The sequence below is a fragment of the Schistocerca cancellata genome, chromosome 4 (assembly GCF_023864275.1).
Source record: "Schistocerca cancellata isolate TAMUIC-IGC-003103 chromosome 4, iqSchCanc2.1, whole genome shotgun sequence".
In the NCBI taxonomy this organism is placed as follows: Eukaryota; Metazoa; Arthropoda; class Insecta; order Orthoptera; family Acrididae; genus Schistocerca; species Schistocerca cancellata.
The window spans coordinates 501,245,474-501,270,736 of NC_064629.1; positions in this window are offsets into that span (position 1 = coordinate 501,245,474).

Consider the following 25,263-nt stretch of genomic DNA (forward strand, 5'->3'; position numbering starts at 1 on the left):
ATAATTCGCAGACGACTAGATTACAATAGGATAAGGATTTGGGAAGGTATGTCGTCTATTCTTCACCCATCTTCTTTCTTGGTCTCTGCGAATCTTCAACTTCTGTTCTTCCTGCTTTTTCTCTGCTTCTTGGTTCTTCTCTGGGCAGGATATGGAAATATTTATTGATAACTAGTCGCTTTGAAGATCTCTTCTTAGTAACAGTTTGATAACATGTTTGGGCGTGTCATGTTACTTTATGGAAGTTTTCTTCAGTTTCATGCATCAGCGTGCTGTTTAATAGCAGTAGTGTGACTTTTACATATATTTTTTGCCAGTGGTGGCGTGCCCTAGCGGTCTTCTCGTCGGGCCGTTTTTTGCTCGCTCCACAGAGTCGGGGCGATCGGAGACCCTTCTGGCATTCGGTGTCCTGTTGTGTCTCTGCAAGGTTCTGCCACTGTGTGGTTCCGTGTTCTGTCCCAGCAGGGTTCCGCCACCCTGTGGTTCAGCTGGGCAGCAGATTTATTTACTGCTCTCTTCAACTACAAGGGCCTTCTGTTGGTCTTGCTTTCCTTTCCCTTCTCTCGACGCTTCTGCCTTGTAGGAATCGTGTCTTGCTAATTACGTCCATTCCTTTCTTGATATTTCTCGCGTTGCAACTTGTGGGTCGTTGCATCTTGTCCTCACTGGAGTTTTTGCAATGGTTCTTACAAAAAGTTTTACTTATAATCATCTAACATATGTTTAGTACCTACATTGTTTTACGCCTTCTTAAAAGCTTTACAAATTTCGGAGCCCTTTCCGTGTTACAATTCTAAGATATTTTGAGTCTTAACGTCTACAAGAATCCTCAAATTCGTTTTTTATTTTTATGTAGTGTCGTGGTGTATAGCATTTTAGTATTTCATGCTGTTAGACTATCTACGCTTTATCCCTTCACCTTAATCTATGGTACTATTGGTGTTATTTTTGTTTTTGTTTTTATTGAAACTACTTTCTTTTTTCCACCTTCCTCTCTCTTCATTCTTCTTTCTCCTGACGATCTTATCTGCAGCATAATCTTGAAATATTGTGCTGATTATTTACCAGTAATAAAATTAATCTTCAAAGTTTTTGATATGGCTCACATGGTGAAGTCCCAAGGTTTTGCCTGTTTTTGGGTTCATTAGTTCCACAGCATTATCATGAGCAATTCGGCTAATTATGACAGGTCCTTTGTATGCAGCGTAAAACTTATGTATTTTTTGTTTCTGTTTGCTGGAGAGATGGTGTGTTTTTACAAATACTTTCTGGCCTACTGAGAATGTTCTTTTAATTGCTGTTCTATCTCCTCTTTCTTTTCTTTTGATGGCTGCCTTTCTGCTGTTGGAGAGTGCTGTTGCTGTGACTTGTTTGTGCTGTCCACGTGGTACAATAGGAAATCTAACATTTTCTCTGGTTATGTTTGGGGGTTCATTATTTTTAAGTACAGTAACTGGAGGTAGTAGTGTAGTGCTATGTGGCATTTCATTTATTACTTCTTGAAAATCTTTAAGGTATATATCCCAAGTGTTGTGTCTTTTGCCTGCATATATTCAGCATAAAGTGCCTATGTCCTTCATAGATCATTCTTCTGGATTTACGCTAGGTTTGTACTTAGATATGTAGATGGGTTTTATTTTGTGTTGTTTTAACATGTTCTGCCATTGCACTGATTTTAATTGTGGGCCATTATCCGGAATTATTCGTTCCACTTGCTCTACTTGTCTAAGAAAATCTTGTCTAAATGCTTTACTGTAAGACCTGTTGTCCGTTTTAATGGTGTCAAGGTAACATATTTAGAAGTAAGGTCCAAAACGACAAATATGAATATTTTGTGCGTGGGAGGGGCCCCATCAAATCTGTTGCAGCTATTTGTTTTAATCTTTTAGGGATTATTGGAAACATAGGTGGTTTGGTTTGGAAAGTGACGTGTTTAGCCCTCATACAGTTTTTGCATTTGACTAATACTGCTCTAATTCGTCTTTCCATATTAGGAAAATGGCTTGTTTGTTTTATTTTTAAAAAGCATTTCTTTGGTCCAAAGTGGCCATTACTTAAATGTGTATACCATATGTACTTATTAATTAGTTCATCTGGGATATAAATTAACCATTCATTCGTTGCAACATTTCGTCTAAAAAATAAAGTATTGTTTTTTACGAGATAGTGCTGTCGAATGTCTGGAAAATCCTTACTTCTCCACTTGTGTTTGATTACTAGTATTTCGGGATCCTTGTCCTGTTCTTTGCCTATGTTTTTCAATGCTGTCGTAATGTAGTTTTCGAAAGGTACTTGTTTCATATAGTACATTGTAAACTGGTCTTCTGCTGCTTCCAAACCTATGTTATTGGATGCATCCTGTGGACATCGTGATAAAGCATCTGCTAATACATTCGCTGGTCCTGGTGTGTGTGTAATAGTGAAGTCAAATTCTTGTAGTATTAACATCCATCTGGCTAACCTCCCATGAGTTAGTTTGGCGGATAACAGAAATTCTAATGCTTTGTGGTCAGTGTATACTTTTGTTTTTCTTCCGAATAGGAAGTACGAAAACGTTGGAAGCCCCATACAATGGCCAATGCTTCCAGCTCCCTGACTGAATAGTTTTTTTCGCTTTTTGTGGGTACCCGACTGGCAAATGCAGTTGTTCTATATGATTTTAGCCTTGCCTGTTCGCATTCTTGGAATAAAACAACTCCTAAACCTGTTTTCGCACTATCAGTGGCCATACAAAAATTTTGTGTTAGATCAGGATGTGCTAAAATCGGTGCTGTTGTTAGTGCGTTTTTCACTTTTAAACATTCTTCATTGGCTTGTTGATCCCATACCCATGGCGTGTTTTTTACAGTCAATGCACATAGGCGTGGTGTTGCGAGAGAGTCGATCCAAATAAATTTTTTATAGAATCCGGTGAGACCTAGAAATCCTCTGAGAGTTTTCTTGTTATATGGAGTACAGAATTCTTTGATTGCCGTTAGTTTTTCTTGGTCGGGCATTACCCCTTTCTCGGTAGTTATGTGTCCTAGAAATTTGACCTCTCGCCTTCCAAATTTGGATTTTGTTATATTTACTGTGACCCCATGCTCTTTCATGATCTGTAAAAACTGATTTAATGTGTCGTTGTGATGTTCCCAAGAGATTTCTGCTATAATCACATCATCAATATAACAAGTAACTTTTTGTAAAATTTCAGGACTGAGTATAGTATTAAATCCCCTAATAAACGCTGCTGATGATATGTTTAAACCAAATGGCAATCGTTTAAACTGGTAACATCTACCGAATACGATATATGCTGTAAATTTTCTACATTCTGGGGCCAATTCTACTTGCCAGAAACTACCTCGTAAATCAATTGATGAAAATATCTTAGCACTGTGGAAGTTTTGTATCAATTCCTCTAATTGTTCTGGGCGATCTGTCTCAGTGATTATGATTGTGTTGATCTGTCTGGAATCAAGCACTAACCTGATGTTCCCATCTCGTTTTTGTACAATATGGAGTGGGCTCTTATATGTGGAGGTAGCTGGTTCAATAATAGCGTCATCTAACATTTTAGATATCTCCTGGAATACTTTATTCCTGTAGCTTAATGGGATTGTATAGGGTGGCACTCTAAATGGTTTGTGCTGTTTTGCTTCAAACGTGTACTGAAAGTGTTTAATACTGCTAGTCTTAGGTAAAAATACCTCTGCTTTATCTCATAAAATACCCTCTAATTCTCTTTTACTGTGTTCCGAAATACCTTGAACTTCTTGCAATTTTTCGTCGATTTCTTTATGGACGTCTAACATGAGTTGAGACGATTCCCCCTTTTGTGCATACCATTCTAATTCTTCATCCCCTTTATCTCGCGTTATTCTTAATTGTTTGTTTATAACTGGTATTTCTTCTAATTTTAGCTTTTGCTCAGAGAAGTGTGACATTCCCTAATGTTACGCTACCTTTCCCCATATCTATTATCGCTCGTCTCTCATTTAAAAAATCTGCACCTATAAACAAATCTACAGTTAGTTTAGGTATAATCACGAAGTTGGCTTCGATCTTTTGACCTTGCCACGAAAGAGTTTACCTTGTTTGTCTCGTAACTTCCGCAGCATTGTTTCTAATAGGACCTCTTACTTTAATCTTACGTGTTTGCAGAACTGGCAATTCCTCATTGGCGTTACACTGCATGAATAAATTTTCTGAGATCGCAGTCTATTCACTTCCGCTATCAGTTACAATATTGACTGGGATATGCTTTACCATGGCTTTCACAATTGGTTGAATTTTAAAGGGTTGGTTCTGTTCTTCTTCTTCTTCTTGCATCAACGAATCCTCCACTGAATCATACATGAGTCTTTTTAGGAATTTCCCTTGGGAATTCGAACTTTCTGTAGGATAAGCTTCGACTGCTACTTCTCTCTCTTTTATTTCCTCTTCTCTATTTCTTCCTTCATTTACGCTTTCTTCAACATCCTCTACTTTTTCCTCATCCTCGTCTATCTTCTCCTTCTTCGTCGCTACTTCCACATTATCGCATCTAAATGCTCTAATTATCGCTTCATAACTTCCTTCATTATATGCGTTGGGTTGTGTGCCCACTCGTAATTTATTTTCAATTTCTGTCGACTGCGCATTATCCTCATTGAATTCGCTTTCCCTGGTTTCCATCTCAAATAGCTCTGCAATACTCATTACTTCGTCCTTTACTCCTACATTCGTTGTGCATGCCCCTGGTAATTCATCTTCCTCGTCAGTATTCTCCCAATTAATTTCGTCCCAACACGATATTGTTATTTTCTTGTCTTCGTTTTCATCTGGTCCCTGCGGATTTGTTTCCTCCTTCTTCTCTTCTCGTGATAAGATTTTTACTTCTCTGTTCAAGGTGCTGCAATTGTCCTGGGTCGGTGCGTCATTCTCTTTGGCATGGGCGCTTAGCTGTCAATTCGAACGTTTATCGGGGTTTGGTGGTCTTACCTCCACCTCTTCTATCTGTATTCTCTTTTCTTGTTCAGCTTCTTGATAGTGGTTTCTTTCTTGATAATTTGTCGGGCTATTGGTTCTCCAGTACCCGTTCCGGTTGTCGTTATTCCCTCTGTAATAGTTGTTGCCGTTCCTGGGTGAATTATAATCATTGCCATATTCTCTTCTAAATCCATAACCGGTTCTTTGTTGAAATCTATTGTCATTTCTTGGTGCGAAGTTATCACGTGGTTCGTAATTATTGTTTCTTCGTACTGTGTCTTGTGGATTCCACTGCTTTTTGCTTTCGTTTTCACGTGCGCTTCGTCTTTTTCTTGCGTCATCTTCCGAAAATATGAACTCTAGTTCCCTTAGAATACCTTTAAATGCTTCGACGTCATTGCCTCCGTGACCTACTAATTATTGCTGGTATTTCAATGGTAACTTCATCGCGCATAATTTAATCAACTCTCCGTCACTGTATGGTACATCTAAGCATTGATTTTTCTTTGCCATTAATTAGAAAAATTTCACGGGTCTCTTCTCTCCTGAATTTTCAAAATATGGGTTCTGTAATAATTTGTATTTCACTCTGTTCTGTGCTTCGCTGGACCAATATCGTGAGAGAAACTTCTCTCTGAAATCTTCGTACGATCGGTGTCGCTGCAACATTCTGCATGGTTTCTGCGACTGTTCCTGACATGTGTGCACATATAAAGTCTAATTTGTGTGCTAGCGTCCAGTGTTCGGGCAATCCTACTCGGAATTGATCAATAAAAGTTCGTGGATGTAATGAGTTTCCTTCTCGAAAGTGTTGAAATTTTCTGACTGTGAGGAAATGATCGTTGTCGTACTTCGTCATAGTTCCATATGAAATTCACGATTCTTCGCCACTTTTGTTTCTGATAATTTCTCCCGTCGTTTTTTCCGGTTGTGGCAGATCCACTGAATACTGTCCACTGTAACTTTCACGTACCCGCGGTACAGGCTGTCTGATTTCACGTATGTTACTTTCCGCCTGTGATTGGAATCGCAAATGCATGATATCTTCGTTAATTGTTTGTTTTTCCGGTGCTGTTACAGATACGGATGTGGTTGCAGACTCAGTGCTTGTTCGATCTTGTTCACTACGCTCTTGAGTGGTTTGCAACAATTCTGTTCGCAATTTATGAAACTGTCGCTTCGTTTGCGCTTCTATTTTGACTATGCGGTTATCATACCTTTTCAGCACTGCTTTTGTGATACGTTTGTGTAACACACTGTTTTCAACAACTTCACGCGCTGTACCTGCTGCTTGTCTAGTAATTTCGTTTATCTGTTTCTCTAGTTTCTTAACTTCTCCCTGGGTGTTGTCACGTAATGTTTGATCTCGTCCTGAATGTCATTACGCAATGTTTGTACGTCCGCTTGTACCTTGACAATGTCTGTTCTCAATTGATTGTGACCTGTTATTAAGTTGCCTATCACTTCTCGAGATTCCTTTGCCTCGTCTTCAATATGACTTAGGTGTAACTGAATTTTTTTGTTTTGTTCTTTAATCGCACGCATTTGTCACGTGGTTTCTGCATTCTGAATTTGAATTTGGTTCGCTATGTCTTTATTTTGCCTTGTCATGGTTTCCGTAATTTGTTGTAATAATTCTGCCAGATTGGTGGGTCCTATTGCGTTTTCTTCCGACGTCCTACGCTCTGTGTTTTCGCCCAAGTGTTGGTTAGCAACCGATTGCATTGAACTGTGCTGTGACACGTTTCTGCTCGCATTCCTTGTACTCTGTGGTGAGGGAGCTCTGATTACTTGTACTATGGGTTCTACGTATTCAAGACGCATGTTAGAATCCTCATCGACTGTCTCTCTACTTTCCTGCTCCTCTGTCGTATGCTGACTTATGTTTTCTATGCCTTGACGTACATTATCCTCGTTATGGTGCGTTATATGTCCTATTTCTCGCGATACTGCATCGTCTGTTGTACTGTCTTCTATTCTCTGTCCATTTTCATGCTGGGTCTCAGCCTCAATTCAAGGTCTCGAATTGCCATTGCTAATCTTTCCGACCCTTTATTTTCTGTTTTAAAAGCAATCACGCGCCCTACTTCGAGTCAACATGCGCTCATACGATCTCACGCGTTTCATAAACTTTTTGTTCACACGACTTGACACTTATTATACCCAAGACTGACAATCCATTCACTTACTTGTTGGGTCAGAACCAACTTGTCAACGATGTATCCGCCACCTGTGCGCTTGCATTGAGGAGAAAACTTAATTCTAAAAATTTTTAAAATTCATAACTTAATTATGGTATTGTCTCTGCTAGAATGTCGCACTTTTTATTGAATACTTTATTGCTATCTACGCTGCAGCTACTGTTTTCAACTATTTAAGCATTAAAAAATTTTTTTTATTACGAAAATTTTTAACAGGATATTTTTCTGACCTATTTAGGCATGTGGTCGACCTTCAATCATGGTATTTTACCATCCTGGCAGGGTCGCCATTTTCTACCATTCTGTGTGGTGTCTGTTTGTTCTATACCGTGTCTCCCTACCACTTTCGCGCAATGACGCTCTGAGCGTGTTTTTTAGGGAATTGGCTAGTTTGAACCTGGGACCTGTTGTTGGCAAGGAGACGCCAGACCACACATGACATGTAGAGTTCAGAAGAGTTCAGTGAGACTAGCGATGATATAACCAAATACTTCATGATTTCAGCGTCAGCTCCACTGCACTCCCTGCAAAAGAATCTTAATACTAACTAAATTTAGTGGAAGGGGTTCAAGGCTTTCCTATTTTTAGTTAGCAGCTAAAATAACGTCGAAAAAGCAGTTAAGTTTACCTTTGGAAATTTTATTCTACTCACAAAACATTGTTTATAAATTCCACTATTGATAAAAGGAAACGTTTTAATTCAGGATGGTAAAAACCAACTGCGTTCAACAAAAATGTGAACGAATATTCCCTGAATGGGTTTCCAAGTCCTACAATGGATCAAAGGATGACCTATGCCATATCACATCTATAATCTAGGTTTAAATTAAGTGTCACAAAAGAGAAAACTATCAAAATGGTCTACAGTGACCCTCAATTATTTTTAATTACTTATCTAACTTGTCATAATTACAGTGGCTGATGTGGCTTCTCAATAACTATATAACAGAAAAATCATCGCGTTTCAGATTTTTACTTCAAGTGGCAAATGTGAACACCATGAGCTTTAATTGACGATTGACACTAGTATTACGAAAAAAAGGGGTATAACAGATGAGACTTCTGCAGTTCTGAGTGAAGCTTTATGTGCTGTTATGCGTCATCGCGTGCGTTCATTACCTTGTCGGTGTTCGTCAGGGGGCGACGGGCAGCACAGCTCCGCTCACCTCGCCATCTCAGAAGCAACTCTCCTAACTTCTCCACACTACAATTTACCGAAGTTGGTTTAAAAAAACTATCTGGCTGTGTTTTCATATGACCAATCAGGGTCTCAATGTTAACCTTAAGCTCCGCCTACAAAAATTCAGTCTATCCAATGAGGAACGTTATACTTTTCATGGTGGGGCAATGTTTTTAAAATTTGCAACGTAACAGAGACGCGAGAAAGTCTCACGCTACAATTTGCAGCTGGTGTGGTCCTTTTAGTGTTACCGTAAGATGTATACTGTTCTTCTGGAGAGCTCTATCTTTTAACATGGGCTGGGGGGGGTGGTCCTGACGTAACAGAGACGCGAAAAAGTCTCACGCTAACCCGATGACATTCTAATTCTGTCAGAGACAACAAAGGGCTTGGAAGAGCAGTTGAATGGAATAAATAGTGTCTTGAAAGGAGGGAATAAGATGAACATCAACAAAAACAAAACGAGGATAATGGAATGTAGTCGAATTAAGTGGGGTGATGCTGAGGGAATTTGATTAGGAAATGAGACACTGAAAGTAGTAAAGGAATTTTGCTGTTTGGGGAGCAAAATAACTGATGATGGTCGAAGTAGAGAGGATATAAAATGTAGACTGGCAAAGGCAAGGAAAGCGTTTCTGAAGAAGAGAAATTTGTTAACATCGAGTATAGATTTAAGCGTCAGGAAGTCATTTCTGAAAGTATTTGTATGGAGTGTAGCCATATATGGAAGTGAAACATGGACGATAAATAGTTTAGACAAGAAGAGAATAGAAGCTTTTGAAATGTGGTGCTACAGAAGAATGCTGAAGATTAGATGGGTAGAACACATAACTAATGAGGAAATATTGAATAGGATTTGGGAGAAGAGAATTTTGTGGCACAACTTGACTAGAAGAAGGGATCGGTTGGTAGGACATGTTCTGAGGCATCAAGGGATCACCAATTTAGTATTGGAGGGCAGTGTGGAGGGTAAAAATCGTAGAGGGAGACCAAGAGATGAATACACTAAGCAGATTCAGAAGAATGTAGCTTGCAGTAGGTACTGGGAGATGAAGAAGCTTGCACACGATAGAGTAGCATTTAGAGCTGCATCAAACCTGTCTCAGGACTGAAGACCACAACAACAACAACAACAAGTTGTTGGCTATCCGGCTTCCTCATGTTTTTTCTTCATGTTATATTATATTTTCACTTCATGCACTCTTTCGGTACCTTCGGTAAAGGTTAATATTGTGTAGAGTGTATCTCAGTAACACACAGTCGTTGGCTATTTATGCTAACACTAATGTTTGTAATTAGTACACTCATTATCCTTGCAAAACTTGTTGGCCGGGTAACGTCTTAAAAAGGTTGTTTAGCAGATTTTTCAATGCAAGTAAAAATTTTCCGCATTTTTCTTTTAATGGTTTCCTTGTAAGGCAACCGTACTTCATTCAATGATAAACAACTGAACGTGGTGTATGTAACACAAAAGATAAATTATGCGTGAACTCAAAGCCCAGTTTGTGTAGCAATTTGATTAGGAGAACGCACCAATGGGAAAAAGAAATTTTTGTAATTCCTGTTACACCCCGTCAAGAAATACGTTCTAATACGTGAAATTTATAAATGTCGTGGGGGCTCTACCCCAGGGCGTCAGACAAGAAGACATTCCCTTAGAGAGTGACGCCAAGCAAGGAAGTGGTGAATGAGAGTTGGGAGCGAGAGGAAGATGGGACTGGATGCCGTGAGTGAGCAGTGGCTAACCACGTCAAATTAAGTGAAGACACAGTTTTCCGACAGGATACTGAGGGCAGAAGATGGTGCTCAATATTGAATATAAAAGTACTCGAACAAGATCATTTGTGACCAATTGCAAATTAGTTAAAACATCTGCTACCCCATAGTAATATTTGGTGTAATATAACAGAGGAAATAACAAGCGAACTTGGTAGAGTGACAGTCATCGCGGTGTTATGACACGGAATAAAACCGGCTGCTTCCTACGAGGGTAACAACTGACTTCCTAAATGACTCAACTCGGACTCAAGAGGGCTTGGCGGTTTCCGCTAGTAAACGTGCTATTTGGCACTAGCTGTACTCAAACTAATATCAAGGTCTAAACGTAAGTAATCCTTAACATACATGCAACTGTTAAGTCTCTACGCTTTAGCTAAAATGGGTCTAGTTGGCCAAGTAACGTATTTCTGTAAAACTTTCCACGCAACAGGATATAGTTGGTAAGTTTCAGATTGACATGTTGCGCTGTTATACGTGGCTCTGTCTGCACATTTTGAACGTCTGTGACTCGTGTTAAGTCCTCATGGGTAGCAGTATCAATTACTTATATGGATATATTTGATGACGGGAACAATATGATGTAAAAAAGCTAACGAAATCTAATTGTGATTGGTATAGTGCTAAAGTTCATTATGAGACCGTGGTGGCAAGGTATCGGTTGAAAGTATTTCTACTGGATGCTTGGAAGGCCGGTTTAATGATAGAGAGGATGGTAGAAGACATTCAATATGATTTCATTAGCTTCCAACTGGAGTTGATGCACCAACATGGAATTTTTGGTGTTCGGGAAAAAACTAAGTTTGACAGGAATAAGGAAAAAAGCTTACACGAAATATTCAACTGTGAGGTTCGACGGTCTATATAACGAAAAAGGCGAAATGTACAACTTTAAGACACTTAATACGAAATGGGAAACACTCTCTCAGAAATCATGATGTGTTTCAGCAGTAGAACGTGCTACTATTTTGGCACTGAAACATGCTGAAGAATAGGTGTGTGAATTATTAGTACATAATTTGGTGAAAAATGGCGTCACCTAATACTACTGAAATAGGCAGAACTAGGAATACATAAAAATTCTCTCGCTTCGTTAGAGAATGGCGGTAGGTGTAACCGGAAGTGCAGGTTAGTAAGGCTTGGTTACTTTAGGTAAAGATGTTTTAGACAGCTGTAAAGCACGTAATTTCACCTCCAATAGACGGTTTCCAGAGGAGCCTTCACATTGCACACTTCATAGTTTGTTCAGTCCGAAATTAGATAATAAAAATTACAGCGTTGGTGGAATTAGTAGCCTTTAAGAACTCTTTGGACACAGGGAGGGCTTAGTGGGACAAATATAAATTGGTAAGGGAGTAGAGTGAAATCAAAATTTACGCCTTTCTAAGATCTCACTCTCTTTTATTCCTCAACATGTGGCTACTAAATGGAGTAGCATCAACATTAAATTTCTTTAAACCAGTCTGGTGCTCGGTGGAGCCTCGCCACAGGTATATCAATTAACTATCTAGGGCTAGACTACTTGAACTTATAAAAGGCTTACAAATAGAAACGACTACAAATGGTAGCAGGGAAGAGGATAAGTAATTTTAAGACAGCAGCAAAAGTCATTGTGACAAATGGATTCAGAGCAGTTGTTCTCAGTGTGCACTCGGACATAAAAATCATTCATAACTCCATTTGACGTTAGCGGTAGTATGCGAGTCGCATTCTGGCTTAAAGATTTTCCAACTGTCCTGCCTGCTATCCGATTCAGTTTCGGCCTTAACGTATGGTAATCAGTGACGACATTGGGTTTGGCAGCGGCAAACTAGACATGAATGACATAATAATAAAATATTGAAACTAGGCATGGCATCTCTAATAACATAAAGTACACAGACAATACCATACGAAAAAAACACATGGCAGGCATATCAGGAAGCAATATAAATACCATAAATACAAGGGCGCAGTGGCAGCGGGTAACTGAAAGAGTAATGTCGTACTCTCATCCCTGCATGTCTTATTAGTGCTCACTTGTGTATGTGTGGCTAAGACAATTGGTGTAGAGAGGCGGACGTAAGTTCTTGGTGAACAGTTTTTAGCAGTGGTGAGCGAAGTACTGCTCGGTGGTGCGAGGGAGGTTATACAGAACTTCAGAGTTAACTATAATGATTAATTCTCTGATATCGGATCAGGTGTTTATGCAGTGATCGTATTCCATAACACAGAAATAGTCAATAGCTGTGGGATATACTACCCGTTCTGCGGATGTGATTTTACGAATTGATCTCTGTGTCAAAGTTTTGTGGGTGTGTTTGGACTACTAATAGGGTTCCCGGGTTCGATTCCCGGCGGGGTCAGGGATTTTCTCTGCCTCGTGGTGACTGGGTGTTGTGTGCTGTCCTTAGGTTAGTTAGGTTTAAGTAGTTCTAAGTTCTAGGGGACTGATGACCATAACTGTTAAGTCCCATAGTGCTCAGAGCCATTTGAACCATTTTTCACTACTAATAAGGTTCGAAAAATGGGAAAAAGTGCGATGAATATGTACTAAACGGTAAATATCTTCGCAACTATGTGGATAGAGTGCAGTAAACTAATGGTTTATAAAATGTTGTCTATAATAATGTATGTATCCACCGGGAGAATATCATGGGTAATGTATGACTGTACGAAACGTTTTTTCGTTGCTGTTTTAAGGCAGCAGAGCTCCGCTCCTGAGCATATCTGCAGGTGGCAAGCATGCTGATGGCACGGTTTTTAGTACAAGGCAAGTACGTCGTGATTCTAGCTCCATGTTCTCCAAAGCGGCCCTACTACAACAAAAATGTCAAAAACTCTTAAACTTTTCCCTTGTTGTATTTTGACTCATTTGTTCTTCTAAAATTCAACGAGGCCGTGTATGATGGATGAAACAACTAATACTGTGTTAAGATAGTCATGATATTCCTACTGAAGCCTGTGTAGAGACGTGGGACTGCGAAAGCGTACAAGCATAACAGTTGTTTCCTAACTTCTTGGTTTAGCAGTCGATAAACTTAAAAAACAAAAATCGACGCACCACAAAGGAATTATACGAATGGGACGAATGTCGGCAGATGTGATCTACACTCCTGGAAATGGAAAAAAGAAGACATTGACACCGGTGTGTCAGACCAACCATACTTGCTCCGGACACTGCGAGAGGGCTGTACAACCAATGATCACACGCACGGCACAGCGGACACACCAGGAACCGCGGTGTTGGCCGTCGAATGGCGCTAGCTGCGCAGCATTTGTGCACCGCCGCCGTCAGTGTCAGCCAGTTTGCCGTGGCATACGGAGCTCCATCGCAGTCTTTAACACTGGTAGCACGCCGCGACAGCGTGGACGTGAACCGTATGTGCAGTTGACGGACTTTGAGCAAGGGTGTATAGTGGGCATGCGGGAGGCCGGGTGGACGTACCGCCGAATTGCTCAAGACGTGGGGCGTGAGGTCTCCACAGTACATCGATGTTGTCGCCAGTGGTTGGCGGAAGGTGCACGTGCCCGTCGACCTGGGACCGGACCGCAGCGACGCACGGATGCACGCCAAGACCGTAGGATCCTACGCAGTGCCATAGGGGACCGCACCGCCACTTCCCAGCAAATTAGGGACACTGTTGCTCCTGGGGTATCGGCGAGGACCATTCGCAACCGTCTCCATGAAGCTGGGCTACGGTCCCGCACACCGTTAGGCCGTCTTCCGCTCACGCCCCAACATCGTGCAGCCCGCCTCCAGTGATGTCGCGACAGGCGTGAATGGAGGGACGAATGGAGACGTGTCGTCTTCAGCGATGAGAGTCGCTTCTGCCTTGGTGCCAATGATGGTCGAATGCGTGTTTGGCGCCGTGCAGGTGAGCGCCACAATCAGGACTGCATACGACCGAGGCACACAGGGCCAACACCCGGCATCATGGTGTGGGGAGCGATCTCCTACACTGGCCGTACACCACTGGTGATCGTCGAGGGGACACTGAATAGTGCACGGTACATCCAAACCGTCATCGAACCCATCGTTCTACCATTCCTAGACCGGCAAGGGAACTTGCTGTTCCAACAGGACAATGCACGTCTGCATGTATCCCGTGCCACCCAACGTGCTCTAGAAGGTGTAAGTCAACTACCCTGGCCAGCAAGATCTCCGGATCTGTCCCCCATTGAGCATGTTTGGGACTGGATGAAGCGTCGTCTCACGCGGTCTGCACGTCCAGCACGAACGCTGGTCCAACTGAGGCGCCAGGTGGAAATGGCATGGCAAGCCGTTCCACAGGACTACATCCAGCATCTGTACGATCGTCTCCATGGGAGAATAGCAGCCTGCATTGCTGCGAAAGGTGGATATACACTGTACTAGAGCCGACATTGTGCATGCTCTGTTGCCTGTGTCTATGTACCTGTGGTTCTGTCAGTGTGATCATGTGATGTATCTGACCCCAGGAATGTGTCAATAAAGTTTCCCCTTCCTGGGACAATGAATTCACGGTGTTCTTATTTCAATTTCCAGGAGTGTACATATACAGACAAATAACAAACAAATGATTACAGTTTCAGAAAAAACTGGATTTTTTGGTCAGGGGAAATATTTTCATAAACTGAGCAAGACAGTAACGCAATGGTCCTGCTCTGGCCCTTATGTAATCAGTTATTCAGCTTTACATTAATTGATATTGTCACTGGATGTCCTCCTGATGGATGTCGTGCAAAAGTTTCGCCTGGCACGTCCAGTCGTCAAAATCCCGAGCGGGTTGAAGGGCCCTGCCCATAATGCTCCAAACGTTCTCAGTTGTGGTCAGACCCGGCGACCTTTCTGGCCTAGGTAGAGTTTGGCTAGCACCAAGACCAGCAGTAGAAACTCTCGCCATGTGCGGAAGGGCATTATCTTGCTGAAATGTAAGGACATGATGGCTTCCCATCAATACTAACGAAACAGGGAGTAGAATATGGTGGACACTCCTTTGTGCTGTAAGGGTGTGGCAGAAAACAATCAAAGCAATCCTGCTTTAAAAAGAAATAGCACAACAGACCATTACTCGTTATGGGGCCGTACGGTGGAAGGAAGTCAGGTTGGTATCCCACCTCTGCCTGCGACGTCTGCAGACACTTCTTCGGTCTGGAATCTTATTAATTGTAATATAATTGTGTTCAGTGATGAGCTCCGCTTCTAAATGAGACCCGATAACCAGCGAAGACGTGTCTGGAGAAGGCCCGGGCAGCAGTGTGGTATCAGACTGAATATCGTCCGCCATACAGTCAAAGAATCAGGAGTGATGGTGTGGGGTGTCATTTCCTTTCATAATATGACCCGTTTGAGTGTCATCCGCGGCACCCTTGCAGCACAGCTGTACGTCGACGATATTCTGCAACCTTCATGGCAAGCCATCCTGCGCCTTCATTTCAGAAAGGTAATGCCTGGCCGCACACGGCGAGAGTTTCTACTGCTTTACGTCGTGCTTGCCAAAACCAGCCTTGGCCAGCAGGGTTGTCACATCTGTCCCCAGTTGAGAAATTTTGGAGCATAATGGACAGGGCTTTCCATCCATCTCGGGATTTTTATGATCGGAGGCGTCAATTGTCCAGAATTTGGCGCTGTAGGCCTCAGTAGAACATTCAACAACACTGTTAATCAATGCAACGCCGAATAACTGCTTGCATAAGGGCCAGAAGTGGATCAACGCTCTATTCACTTGCTCGATTTGTGCAACCCTTTCTCTTGAATAAACCATCCAATATTTCTGAAACTGTGATCATTTGTTAGTCTGCATATGTACATCACATCAACTTATTTGCATCCCATTCGGTTAATTTCTTCGTGGTGTGCCATGTTACATTTTATTTTATTTTATTTTTTATTTTATTACAGTGAATTTTTCTAACGGCTGAATCCTAGTTACCAGCAAAATAGTAGGTTCCCTCAGTATAATGGTAACAGCTGATGATCACGATGGTGTCGGAGGCAGGTCAGAGACTCGCAACAGCGGTGTTGATTCCTTGTCAAAAAAAGCTTACAATCGTAGTTTGTATTTGTTGTGACTTGGCAAGACAGCTAAGCCACTATGATTGGTAGCCGAAAGGCACGCGTCTAAGCTCACGCAGGCTGGCGTGTGGTCTGGAACAGTTATAGGAGTTTATAGTAGGACGAAAAGTACGTAGCTTCTGGAATACTTAACCTTAATCCATAATTGGTGAACATCGGTCTGACGGTACATGCATCACAAGATAAATAGCAAATGATAATGGCGCCTTGCTAGGTCGTAGCAAATGACGTAGCTGAAGGCTATGCTAACTATCGAAAAAATGGCTCTGAGCACTATGGGACTCAACATCTGTGGTCATAAGTCCCCTAGAACTTAGAACTACTTAAACCTAAGGAAATCACACACATCCATGCCCGAGGCAGGATTCGAACCTGCGACCGTAGCGGTCACGCGGTTCCAGACTGAAGCGCCTTTAACCGCACGGCCACACCGGCCGGCCTGCTAACTATCGTCTCGGCAAATGAGAGCGTAATTTGTCAGTGAACCATCTCTAGCAAAGTCGGCTGTACAACTGGGGCGAGTGCTAGGACGTCTCTCTAGACCTGCCGTCTGGGGGCGCTCGGTCTGCAATCACTGACAGTGGCGACACGTGGGTCCGTCGTATACTAGCGGACCGCGGCCGATTTAAAGGCTACCACCTAGCAAGTGTGGTGTCTGGCGGTGACACCACAGTATTCACCTGGGAGTAGTGTGGACCGGGAATACTAGAAATCACAGAGGCAGACTTTTGAAGGGGCACCTTTGTGTTAGATCGGGGCTAAATCTGAATGCTAATTTACTAGTTGTGGTTGTTTGCTACATAAGAAACGGCTAATTGTATGTGTAAGGAACCTTTAGCTACCTAGATACATACGAATATAGTATGAATAGCATAAACATCACTCGTCTGAAGCTAACGGAGATGTTATAGGCAGAGGGTGACGGAATATAAAATGAAGGAGTATTTACTATGTGTAGATGAGGGGTACTCTTGAGCCCCAGCGAAAGTTGGGATTAGCGTGCTCTGACGATAATAGTTAGGGATCGTAAAGCTTCTCATTCGACTGAGCGTTACCATTCACGGCAGTAAGCTTGCTAACAGCCTTAAGCCGTGTGTCCGTTCATACACACGTATAAACGGGCGATTTGGATATCATTTCCTTTGACGGCGGTGCAGTTTCTGAATACACGTCGTCTTCTAATAAGCGTGGCAAATCGATACGTCACATTGTGTCGGTTGCAATGTGCGTGCCAAATCCATACGTCACATTGCGTCGTTGTGCGTACGATTTACGTAACGGGAACGCGTTTGTAGTATGACGCGAGGCGCGGTGTTTACGCATAAATAGATTGGTAGGTTCTGTACACTGCATAAATGAAGCAGTAAATGGTAGTATTGGTAGGGAAAGAAACATAAATGAATGTGTAAGAGAGAAAATAGGAGCCGATGCATTCTCCTTGTTGTTTTCTGTTGTTGTTTGTTTCGCATATAATTAGAACCTCACGTCCTTCAGTGTTACTCCATTCTGTATTTTATATCCTTACAGCTTATCAACTGCATTTTATAAACAATATGAATATTTTAGATTCTGCGCTTTAACGTAAACAAAGCAATTTCATTTGAGGAAAGTACAGTTTACATACACAAATTGTTGTTATTTTGTACGCTATAGGACGTTCTTCATCTTGATGAAAGGCAAGAATATCCTGTTATAATTAATAAACGCGAAATTTGTTTATACTTAGCAGAACCATGTTTTATATAAGTTCGACCAAGTATCGAAGGGATGTTTGATATGTTTTTGTGTTGCGTTTTTCTTTTATTTTATCTTTCTGACGAGGAAATTGCGTTTTCTAACGCTTTTTGATAAATATTATTGTTTTCTTCGTTTCATTTTGCACGTTACAGATCAACAATTTTAGAATTGTTGAAATAAGCATTGATGACTTCAGTTTTGCTATAAATACTTATTATTCCTGAGTAACAGACAGGAGGATAACTGTGCAGAGCAAAATCTTTCTGCAGGTCTGCAGGTCTGCCCCTTATATATCTCCAGTTCGTTTCTAGGTAGTTGACCACTTCCGGTTTTTAGGAGGACCTAGTAAGACACAGATAGTATACGTAAAGAAAGCGATCGTCATGAGGTATGTAACACACTTAACGTACATCTAAGGTGGGCACGACCTTAACGGACTAAAACTACAAGAAAAACTAGCTTAGTCTACACTTACTTATGGTAGTCTACGGTAGCCTACGGTAGTTTTACAACTTACACGTATGATACGAGGGCAGAAGAATGTGAATGGCTCATCAGAGAGAAAAGGCCGAAGGAAAGGTTACACGAAGCAGTGGCTGTAGCACCAAAACAATTCGCAATTCACTCGTGCGGTCTGGCTGTTCATAATTTAGTTTTATCGGTCGGAAATCTGTCGGTTTATCACCCATCTCTTTACTAGTGATCAGCGCGTAGATTAATTAGGGCGTTGTGGCTAGCACACCAATCCATGATCGACCACCCTACCTCTCATAGTAGCAGCTCTAGGTTACAACAAACTCCGGTGCAAACACAGATTTATGAAGTCCACACAGTGGCACCTCGGCTTGGATTGTAAGGTGAGGGGAGAAAGACGGAAGGAAAGGCAACCGTCGGCTCCACATGGTGGCTCACGAGTGTGTTACCTTGAAGAGGGGTGAGGGAAGAGGGGTGGAGAGCGCAGGCAGAAGACACGTGGTAGTATGCGAGGCGCTCGTCGTGAGGGAGGTGAGAGTAAGGCGAATGCAGTGGTAGATTCTGCCTTTGAAGTATGCCAGCGAGGCATGAGTCTGCCGGGAAATTCAAACATATGACAGCTGTCACACTGAGGTCTTACTCGTTAATCTGGCAGTAGCAATACTGGTTGTATTATTAATTTATTTTACAGACAAAACAACGTCACATGTTCCTCTAACCATCTAGATGGGTCACTCTTCTGACTGATAGTTTGGCGGTAAGCAAACATGTACGTAGTAGTCGAATGCAATTAATCATAAAATATATTTCTTAGTATATAACTACGAAGATAAATTCTATGAATGGCATCACGTGCAAGCAAGTGGCACTAAAATGTCAGGTTGTATTTAGGACGCCGGTAGTCGATACATTGGAATCCTTCGTTAGTACGGTACTTGTCTTGGTTTCCTTGTTTTGGTACTCAAGTTTAAATAAATGCAGTGGTAATACTTAATGTTTTTCCAGAACTTTGTTCGTAACGGTTTATGAAACGACGTAACGAGGTGCATCCATATTGCTAGTGTAGCAAGTACGAAATAGTGTATAGGTCACGGAAAGTAGGTATTGGAGTAAAGTTAGTGCCTTCTGTTGGCCTCTGCTTATGGTTAAATGTGGAATTCCTTTAATTCCTGAAACATGATATATCCTACACACTAGGCTGAGATCTAAAAGTGTGCACAAACTCTCTCCTGTTACCAGTACTGTTAACGAATGTACGAGCATATGGAATGGGTTCGCTGATATCTGAGTGGTTCGATGACTTCTTAAGTAGTGGAAACTAGGATGTTGTCCGCGACAGCGCGTGTTCATCAGGAACAAGGGCATCGTCAGGAGTGCCCTAAGAAAGTGTGATAGGACCGCTGTTATTTTCCTTGTACATAAATGCGGACAAGGTAGGCAGCAATCTGTTGATGTTTGATGATGATTATGTGGTGTACGAGGAGGTGTCGAAGTTAGGTGACTGTAGGAGGGTACATGATAGCTTGGACAAAATTTCTAATCGGTGTGATGAATTGCAGCTATCTACAAATGTAAAAATATGTAAGTTAGTGCGGATGAGTAGGAAAAATTGCCCTTAAAGTTGGGATACAACATGAGCAGTGTCCTGCTTTATATAGTCACGTCGATTTAATAACTAAGTTTAACACTGCAAAGCAATATGAAACGGAGTGAGAATGTGAGGAATGGGAAAAGTCTGGGAAAGTATGGTTCCCATGTAAAGTACGCCGTATATAGGACGCCAGTACGACCTATACTTGAGTACCTCTCGAGTGTTTGGGATCCGTGCCACATCGGATCAACCCTTTCGGTCTTGGCGTCCTCATATTAGGACATACTAAATAAATGTTTAGTGTATTAAAATTCGTTAAATTTTACCATTTGTAATTGTCCTCATATTATCACAAGCAGAGAGCTTATTTCAGAACAGTGTCGACCACTCCTGTCAATCTGTGGTACCACAAAACAAAACTGAATGTGTGCAGTCAAATGGTCGCTTCCCAATAATCTTTGTTCCTCCCATCAGCCGGTTAATATCTTCTGAGTCTAGCTAAAAAAAATTATTTTAGCGTAGAAAGGTGCATTCTTGAAAGTGAAAACTAAAGGTGTCTTTCAGAACGAAAAGTAAGCGACTTTATACATGTCTCCAAATGAGGACATTATGATTGAAAGGTTGTAATAGCATTGAAATTTAGGACACTATTTCGCTGTCTTTTTAGTCAGCTTACAGTGTCCAAGGTAGATAAAGGCTACTTACAGAAGAGGTTATAGAACTCCTTATTTCACCTGAAACTGACAATCTATCCGAAGATGCTGGAGATAATTTTGAACAAGAAGACAATGATGGAGGTAATGTTAGACGTTTTATATCATAAGGTGTATTGTAAGCTGAGTAGCCTAGACCCAAAGCCTGCAAACTGCAAAATAAGTGGCACTGGGATAATCACGAAACACTCGTCCCATCCAAACGACAATGCATTGGCAGCAAGAATGTTATTGTTACGTAAGAATTTGTTACAGCGCAGCCAACCTGAAGCTGAATAAGAAAAATATCGATTCTAATCGTAACAGACTGAAAGGTAGCTTTGAAGGCCCAGATTGGTAAGTCTGATGTCTGTTCACGTGCTTTGTATCCTGACATGGCAGCGCGACAGCCGTGCCTATTGGGCATTTAGCAGGCCTTGCACCCGAAGACCACATGCAGTTTGCTGCTTTTGAAACCAAACACGCATCAGAATTAGGTGAGCATAGAAATAGAACCTTCATTTGCTTCACTTTAGGGCAAGTGTGTTCAAAGTACTGACATAAATAAATAAGCCAGCTGCCAGGATAAAGGGGGCGTCCCACTAGTCACAGCCCAAATACTTCAAAATGAGCCAATGCGGAAGTTCGTCCAGAACCTGACGTTCGTTTGGACAACGTTGGGCATCTTCCAGTGCTCAGTGACAAAAAAATCATTTGACAGGTGCAAGAAACCGGGTTGCAAAGGCAAATCCAAATTTTATTATGTGAATTGTAACATTCACCTATGTCTGTATAGAAAAAATTATTTCTTTGACTATCACTCTTCATAAGTGTAAAACAATAGTTTATGTATATAATTATTAAGTAAGCTTTGTGTAATTTACGTATGTAAGTGAAATAAAATACTTTGACTTTTCGACTTATAATGCACCCACTTGAACACAATGTCCTCTTTGGGGACGAGTTGTATGCTCCGTCCCTTGGGGAGGGGGGGGGGCACTTCGGAATATTTGACACATCTGAAAAATCATAATTTAATTCGAAGAACTGGATAGCAAAGCCATGAATTTTTTTTCGGAATAAAAATAATTCGTGACTGAAAGGGTTAAACGAATACATCGAAGCAGTTCAGAGGCGGGCTGTTAGCTTTGTCGCTGGTAGGTTCAAACAACATGAAAGTGTTATGGAAATGCTTCGGGGGCACCTAATGGGAATCCCTGGAGGGAAGGCCAAGTCCTTTTCCAGAAACACTATTAAGAAAATTTAGCGAACCGGCATTTGAAGCTGATTGCACAACGATCATACTGCTACCAAAGATGAAGAAGACAAGATAAGATAAATTAGGGTTCATATGGAGGCGTATAGACAATCGTTTTTCATATGGTCTACTTGCGAGTGAAATATTAAATGAAATGTCTAGTAGTGGTACAGTGTACTCTCAGCCATGCACCGTATGGTGGCTTGATGATTATTTATATAGATGTACATCTAGAAAACAGGTGGAACATGCTGTCCACTTGCCTCATTCTTCCTCTGTGCTAAAGCAAGTCTTAAACTAAAACAGCTTAGATACGACACAGACATTGCATGACAACGAAACTCTGTGAATCCATGCAGTAAATGGGCTTTAAGCTCCACGCAGCAATGCGCGGCGTGACCAGCAAAACTACTTGCAATACTCAGCTGATTTGTAGGTTAGGAAGGACACTAGCGGAATATATGAAATAACTCAAGCTTTCTTACCATTCCCTACACGTTACGAACCCCCAACGCATTAGCGGGAGTCGCGTAACACTCTCTGTGACTTTATACTGTGTATGTTGTGTCTAGACATGACAGCGTAGACACAATTAGAGGAAGCCGAAAGGCACGCGCTTAAACTCACGCAGGCTGGCGTGAGGTCTGAAACAAGATACGTAATGAATGCTATAAAGAAAAGTACGTAGCTTCTGGAATACTTAACTTTAATCCACATTTGTAGAACATCGCTCTTGTTGATACATTAATAGAATCTCAATATAAAATGAATACGGCGCCTTGCTAGGTCGTAGCAAATGTAGCTGAAGGCTATGCTAACTATCGTCTCGGCAAATGAGAGCGTAATTCTCAGTGAACCATGGCTAGCAACGTCGGCTGTACAACTGGGACGAGTGCTAGTACGTCTCTCTAGACCTGCCGTGTGGCGGCGCTCGGTCTGCAATTACTGACAGTGGCGACACTCGGGTTCGTCGTATACTAGCGGACCGCGGCCGATTTAAAGCTACCACCTAGCAAGTGCGGTGTCTGGCGGTGACACCACAGTGTACAGTCTTCATTCGTTTCTAACATTTACATTCGGTCTTGCCTAAAAACCTCCTCACAGACACTTACTATTTCGGCTTCTCACTCTTCGCATGCGTGACAGGCAGTATCGGTGTGGGTTGCGTGTTCTATCACTTCCTTACTCAGCTGGCATAAGCCGGCCGGTGTGGCCGTGCGGTTCCAAGCGCTTCAGTTTGGAACCGCGCGACCGCTAAGGTCGCAGGTTCGAATCCTGCCTCGGGCGTGGATGTGTGTGATGTCCTTAGGTTAGTTAGGTTTAAGTAGTTCTAAGTTCTAGGGGACTGATGACCTCAGAAGTTAAATCCCATAGTGCTCAGAGCCATTTGCACCATTTTTTAACCAGCTGGCATAACAGGTGTTGAAGAAACATTCTCTTTATCCTTTTGCCTCGTACTCTTGGCTTTGGAGGTAACACCAGTTCCCGTCAGATCATCGAAAAGCGCTGTCGGACTGGACTAGCACTTGGATGGGTGACCATCCGGTCTGCCGAGCGCTGTTGGCAAGAGGAGTGCACCCAGCCCTTGCGAGGCAAAGCTGAGGAGCTACTTGATTGAAAAGTAGCGGCTCCGTTCTCGTAAACAGACAGACGGCCGGGAGAGTGGTGTGCTGACTACATGCCTCTCCATATCCGCATCCAGTTACGCCTGCGGGCTGAGGACGACACGGTGGCCGGTCGGTGCTGTTGGGCCTTCCAAGGCCTGTTCGGACGGAGTTTAGTAGTAGTTCTTGACATTGGGATAGTTTTGGTTTCTATTGTTCCTCTTCCTGTAAGTGCTATGATACTGGAGTGGCTTTGTTGGTGGTTGTATGGGGGTGCTTGCGTTTATCTCCTATCTGTTTTTCTCGTTTGGCTGATTTGTGGGTACAATGCACAAACGAAACTTTGTCTGCATAGTATATAGGGACAGTGTCGCCTCATATTGCCATGTAGATGGAACTTTGGACAATAAGCTGCTGGGAAATTGTCACTGACGTGACCAGTCTGGCCACATAGATCCATTTTAGCACTTCCGCAAATACATTATGTAGCTCACTTCTCCGTGGGGCGGAGCCACAGATCAATAAGCGTAATCCAAAAGAAAGGCGATTCTGGCGGTTTCATCCAGGCAAGGAGGTAAGGCCACTTTAACTTGAACCTCTATGTAGAGGATTTTCCCTGTGACAAAGGCGTCTATCGCCTGGTACTGTGCTTCTTCTGTTAGCACATCATTACGCATAACATCCCTCCCAGCACTTGTGGGAAGACAGGATGCAGCTCGTGTCAAATCCGCAAAAGCTTCAAAGTCTTCAATTGGCTTTTACCATAAAATACATAGACAGGCTCTGTTATACTTAACCTCCGCGTAACGCTCTGCTACCACGCGCCCCAGAGCATCAAAATTCCCTGAGTTTTGTAACACTTCTGCAATTTCAAATAAATCCTAACATTGCTGGCGAATTTCATGCGGTCGATGATAGGCATAGATTTTTCTGGCCACTCACATTCTCTACTAGCGTCCCTTACATTTTGAAAAAAAAATTGTTAATGTTTTCATTTAATTTTCCGGAAAAAACTGTATGTGGAATTTATAGCTAGAATTATGGGGGTGTAGTAGGGTGTGTGGTGGTTGGTGTTGCTGTGAATCGGCTGAAAGAGCTCCACTTTGATTTAACAATCCGCCTGCGCTAGTCTCACAGTCAGCCTCACTGAACGGACACTCTGAAGACAAGCGTTCATCAAAAGGCGGATGGCAGGCAGCACACACAGCTTGTAGAGAAGGAGGCGATGACACCGGCAGCTTGCAGGCATCGATAGCGGTGGAGGTGGCGTCAGGGATGGAGGCTACGCACAGGGAGGTGGCAGCAAATGTGGTGGAGCGACGTGGCGCTGTTTAGACTACACTGCCAAAGGCGGTGAGGCTTGGACGACCCTGGCGGTGATCCTGGTCCCTACGGGCGTCAGCGGCGGTATGTGATGGGACTACAGTGGTTTCTGCAGCCCGTCATCAAGTGGCAACTTCTCCTTCCGTATCCGCCACATTTAAACCGTATGGGACTAACTAACGATGAAGTAGGCCTATGCGGAGAAACTGGGACACTAGAACATGTCACACTGCTGTGCAACACGCTAGTACAAGTGAGACCTATACAGAACGACAATGACATTGTCAGAATAATACGTAATCCCTATGACTGGAACATAATAAATAGCATAGCCGATATTGTATCGAACACTCTGCGTGAAGAATACAAGCGCCAAAACCCATATGGAAGGAGGCGTAGACAAGCACAAACAACTCAACAAACCACATGGAGGACACTAA